Genomic DNA, 6,000 nt, shown 5'->3' with positions numbered 1-6,000 from the left:
GGCCTGGTATGGTTCGGGGGGGGGGGTGCTCACTCGTCCCCTCCCATTCCTGACCTGCTGGGCTGCATGCTTGGATAAGGGTCTGGTATGAATTTTGGGGGGGGGGAACCCACGCCATTTAAAAAAAAATTTGGGCATGGGGTTCCCTTCAAAATCAGTTGTGGTATAGAAAAGTGGGGGGCGACCCCACGTGTTTTTTTTTCACGGTTTTTATTTTTTTTGCTGGTGTTCAAATATTGTCCCCCTTCAGATAGTGTCCGTTGTGTACTACCAATGACAAGCAGATTCCGAAAATAGCTGAAGATGAATTTTGCCTGCGCCGTGAGTCCAGGTTTAAGCCCCACCATCCAAGTGGACATAGCGTTAGAATATAAAAGAGCCAAGCGAAGCGAGGCAGTACGCGAAGCGTGGCGAGCGAAGCAAGCCCACGAGGGACCCTCTAACTATGTGCAGCTCTATATCCACTTTGATGGTGGGGCTTGCACCTTGACTCACGGCGCAGGCGCTGTTCCTCTTCAGAGATTTTCCGAATCTCCTCATGCTCCGTACTGCACAAGCTCTGCGCCTGCGCAGTACACAGTGGACATTATTCGATAGGTGGACATTTTTTGACAGAACACCGACAATTTTTTTTTTTACATTCAGACTTCAGCGACACTGACAGCTGATGACTCATCAGTTGTTACGGATGCAGCGGGCGGCTTCCTTTCCCGCTCCTTAGCAACCAGCTATATAACGGAAAATTGTATACTCACCTTTCTATAATTTTCCTTTCCAGACACATCTCATGGCAGCACACACATTGGGTTGTGACTCCACCCCACAACTTGATAGGACTGGTTAACTATAAGTGTTGAAGAGGATGGGTGGGTATCTGTGTGCTGTGTCAGAAAAGACGGATAGGCGAGTATACAATTTTCCATTTTCCTGACGCATCATGGCAGCACACACACTGGAAAATAACTCGCTACATGGGTGGGTGCTTTTCAAAAGATTTTTATCCACAGGATATGGAAGAATTAGCTTTAGTGATCGATCTTCCAAATTCAACCGTTGTTAACCAAGCCGGGTCTATTCTGTAATGAGACATGAACGTGGTTCTAGAAGACCAAGTTGCTGCCTTGCATATAATTTCCGATGAGACTCTACAATATGCTGCCCAAGATGTCACCACTGCCCTGGTTGAATGAGCCTTCAGGTCGTTGGGTGTTGGAAAAAATGGATTGCATACACCCTCTTAATGATCTTTATTAGCTTAGAGGCTATTGTCTGGAAGAAGCTGCCTGACCTTTCTTAGCGCCGTGTGGTATAATTAGCAAGTTTTCTGCTTTCCTGAATGGGATAGTAACCTCCAGATATTAAGAAATAATTGATTTGACATCCAATGGATGTGGATGCCCTTGGCTAGTGTAAATTGATCTCTGGATTGAAGTGGAAAGCAGATGCCAAATTAGGTATGAATTGCTCAGACGGTCTTAGAACGACTATCAGGATAGAAAACTAAATGAGGTTCTTTCATTGATAGTGCTTGCAGCTTGGAAACATCTCTTTACGGAGGTTATTGCAACTAAAAAGGCTAACTTGAGCGTTAAGTCCATTAAGGATATCGACTCCAAAGGAAAAAAGGGTTCTTTTGATAAGGCCTCTACAACTATTGAAGGTCGGCTTTCTAGGTGGTCTTATTTTCAAACATGCTTTTTGAAATTGAATTATGAAGGGATTGAAGGCCCATTTGATTCCCAGATATTTGAACCTTTAGGGTACTCAAACTTAGACCTCTTTCCAGGCCTAGTTGTAAAAATTCGAGAATTTGTGACACTGTAGGAGAAAGTGAGTCCCAGGACTGTTGTTGTACTAATGTAGTGAATTTTTCCCAAATTCTGTTATAAGTGCTGTTAGTTGACTTCTTCCTGGCCTGTTGCAAGGTAGCCACCACCCTTAGAGAGCAACCTTGATCTAGTAGCCTCTCCAGTTCAATTTCCAAGCCATTAGGTGTAGTCTTTCTGGTGCTGGATGCAGGAACTTGCCCTGTGAGAGTAAACCCGGAAGGGTCGTGGTCGTGAACCACGGCACTATCACCATGGATGTCAAATTCCTCTGTCTGGCAAGGAATCTGGCTATTAAGGGGATTGGAGGAAATATATAACCCAGACGGAACCTCCACGGGTGATGGAGACAGTCGACCCCTAATGCCGTTGGATAGGCAGCCCTTGCCAGGAACTTGGCAAACTTGTTGTTCATTGGGGTTGCTGCCAGGTTGATATCGGGAATGCCCCACTTGTGTGTTAGAAGGAAGAAGGTTTGGTGACTCAGCGATCATTCGTTGTTTGAGATGAATATCCTGGTTAGATCGTCCGCAAGTTGGTTCTGTACTGCAGTGACGTACACTGCTTTCAGGTCTTCCAGATGGATTTGGGCACAGCCAAGGATAGGACCTCCTGCATGAGAGAGCTGCTCCAGGTGCCACCCTGCCTCCGAAAGTAATTTACTGCCACTGTATTGTCCATGCGCAACAAAACACTCTTCCCTGCGATGAATGGTCCGAACGCTAGGAGAGTCTGAAAGGCAGCCCTGCGCTCCAAGATGTTCGAGACTACACCCTAGGGGCAAAAAAAAGAACGGCCCTGTACTTCCAAATCCTGGTAATGTGCTCCCCATCCCTGGAGACTGGAATCTGATGTAATTATTTCCGCTTGAGGAGGCACAATGTGACGATAGTTTTAGGTTGCCGACTCTCGTCCACCACCATGCAGATTGTTTTACCGATTTGCCGATGGAGATTCGTTGACTCACTGATGTTCCATTACATCGTTTCAGGAACGAGATCTGGAATGTCTTTGTATGCCACTGGGACCACTGGACCATAGGGAAGGTGGCAGACGTGGATCCCAATATGCTTAGACATGTCCTGGCAGGTAAGTGTGATGCTGCCATTAGTCTTCTTATTTTCTGGACTAATGGTCCCATTTTTTCTTGAGAAAGAATATTTTTTCCAGATTGGATGAAGCAAGATCACCGCATGGATCAGTTTGCCATGGCGTTACATGGTGGCTGCTCTGGTACAACCTGAGTTGCATGCCGTCCCTGCTGCTGCACCAGTCTCTGTGCAGGCACCCGCCTCGAGTATTACCTCTATAAGTGGTATGTCTGGTTCCCCAGCGATTTGGGGGTGATCCAGTTCAATGCAGAGGGTTTCTCAATCAGGGAACCACCCATGCCTCCCTCACCTCCTGGGCTTCACGCGTCTCTCTGCGGATGAGAGAGCCTTTAGGAGGAGGGAGAGATTGTGCCTTTATTGTGGCCAAGCAGGCCAATTTTTTAAGTCTTGTCCTACCCGTCCAGGGAATGCCCGAACCTTGAGATCCTGTCATGGACAGACCTTAGGTGGTGTTGTTTCGTCCCCAGTTATCCAGAAGGATAAGCCCCTGGTTTCGGTTACCCTTTCTTGGGCTGAGTCCTCCATCGAGATACAGGCTCTAATTGACTCTGGGGCTGCAGGCCTGTTCATTAATGCTACATTTGTTTTGCAGCACTCGATTCCACTGCAGCTGCGTGACACTCCACTTGCCATTGAGGCTCCTGATGGGAGACCTTTACAGCCTGCCCATGTGACTCATGAGATGGTTCTGTTGTCCATGGCCATAGGGGCTCTTCACCATGATATAATCCATTTCCAAGTTATTTCCTCACCCAGGTTTCCGCTGGTTATTGGTTATACTTGGTTACAGAGGCACAACCCCTCTTTTGATTGGCTCCGTACTGAGGTTCTCTCCTGGTCACCACAATGCAGTGAGACATGCTTCCTGAAGGTATCCAAGGTCTCGTGTACCTCTTCACTCCCCTCCCTGCCAGAGGAGTACTGCGATTTTAGCAATGTCTTCGATAAAGGTCCAGCCGGTAGTTTGCCTCCACACCGGTCTTATAATTGCGCAATTGACTTTCAACCTGGTGCCATATCCCCTCGTGACCGGGTTTACCCTTTGTCGGTCTTGGAGGATAAGGCCATGGAGGAGTATGTTGCTGACGCACTTTCTCGAGGTTTCATCCGCAAATCCTTGTCTCCTGCTGGTGCTGGTTTCTTCTTTGTGAAGAAGAAGAGCGGTGAACTGAGACCTTGTATAAATTATAGGGGTCTCAATCGCGTCACGATTAAGAATGCCTACCCGATTCCATTGATTACAGAGTTACGGTTTTCACGAAGCTTGACTTGAGAGGGGAATACAATCTTGTGCGCATTAAGGAGGGCGACGAGTGGAAAACTGCGTTTAATACCAGAATAGGCCATTATGAATACCTGGTAATGCCTTTTGGCCTTTGTAATTCCCTGGCAGTTTTTCAGGAATTTATTAACAATGTCCACCGACATTTATTGCAGTTGTGTGGTGGTTTATCTCAATGATATCCTCAAGTTCCTGGAGAGCCACCACACAGATGTCTGTCGTGTGCTTCAGAAACTAAGAGAGAGCAACCTCTATTGTAAACTGGAGAAGTGCGAGTTCCATCGTGAACAGGTTACATTCCTGGGCTATGTAATTTCCCCTGCTGGTTTTTCGATGGACTCAGAGAAACTTTCGGCAGTCCTACAGTGGCCTCGACCCATGGGTTTACGTCCTCTGCAGCATTTCCTGGGTTTTGCCAACTACTATTGGAAGTTTGTTTGTAACTTCTCTTCTCTGGTCAAGCCCCTGACTGATATGACCAGAAAGGATGGTAACTCACAGAGTTGGTCTCCGGAGTCCATTAAGGCCTTTGAGACTCTCAAGGCTGCCTTTGTTTCTGCTCCTGTGTTGGCACATCCTGATCCTACATTGCCTTTTATCCTAGAAGCTGATGCTTCTGAGACTGGAGTTAGCACCCTTCTGTCTCAACATCCTAACTCTGAGAGCGTTATGCATCCGTGTGGCTACTTTTCCAAGAAATTTTCACCTGCTGAGTGCAATTATGAGATTGGTGACAGAGAGCTGTTGGCGATCATTTTAGCCCTGAAAGAATGGAGACATCGCCTTGAAGGTACCACTGTGCCTGTTCTTATTCTGACTGACCATAAGAATCTTACATTCTTGTCTGAGGCTAAGCGACTCTCACCCAGAAGGGCATGATGGGCTCTTTTCTTGTCGAGTTTTAATTACATTGTCTCAATCTTACCCGGTACTAAGAATGTAAGGGCTGATGCCTTGTCACGACAATTTTCCTCTGGGAATCCAGCTTGCATTCTCTTCTGCATATCACCCGCAGCTAATAGGGCCGCAGGGCGAGCCAATCAGTCCTTGGAGCAATTCCTACGATGCTATATTTCTGACCACCATAACAACTGGTCAGACCTATTACCATGGGCAGAGTTTGCTCACAACAGTGCCTTGAATTCTGCCTCCTGATTGTCTCCATTTATGGCAAATTATTGTTTCCAACCTTCCATGTTGCCTGACTCGTTTGTTCCGCAGAGTATTCCTGCGGTAGAGGAGCATCTCCGTGGTCTTCATTCCACTTGGGTACAAGTCCAGGAGGCTTTGCGTCATGCTAATAATAGGTACAGACTCCATGCTGACCACAGACACCTGCCTGCGCCTTCCTACCAGGTTGGGGACAGGGTCTGGCTGTCATCTCGCAACCTCCGGCTTCTTGTTCCCTCACTGAAGTTTGCACCTCGGTTTATTGGGCCTTTCCGTATCCTTTGCAGGATTAACCCAGTGGCTTACGTGTTGGACCTTCCTCCTAGTATGCGCATCTCAAATGTGTTTCATGTCTCCTTATTGAAACCGTTGTTCTGTAACCGATTTACCACCTCGGTGCCACGCCCTCACCCTATTCAGGTTGAGAACCATGAGGAGTATGAGGTACAATCCATTGTTGACTCCCGCAGGTTCCGTCGGCACATACAGTACCTGATGTATTGGAAGGGGTACGGTCCGGAGGAATGCTCCTGGGTTTCATTCTCGGACGTACATGCCCCTGTCTTCCTCCGCGAGTTCCATAGACAGTTTCCCCTCAAGCCCCTCATGC

This window comes from Lithobates pipiens, unplaced genomic scaffold (assembly GCF_037356315.1).
Source record: "Lithobates pipiens isolate NorthernLeopardFrog02 unplaced genomic scaffold, aLitPip1_a1.2 Scaffold_8, whole genome shotgun sequence".
NCBI classification, from domain to species: domain Eukaryota; kingdom Metazoa; phylum Chordata; class Amphibia; order Anura; family Ranidae; genus Lithobates; species Lithobates pipiens.
Note: the sequence above shows the minus strand (reverse complement) of the source record.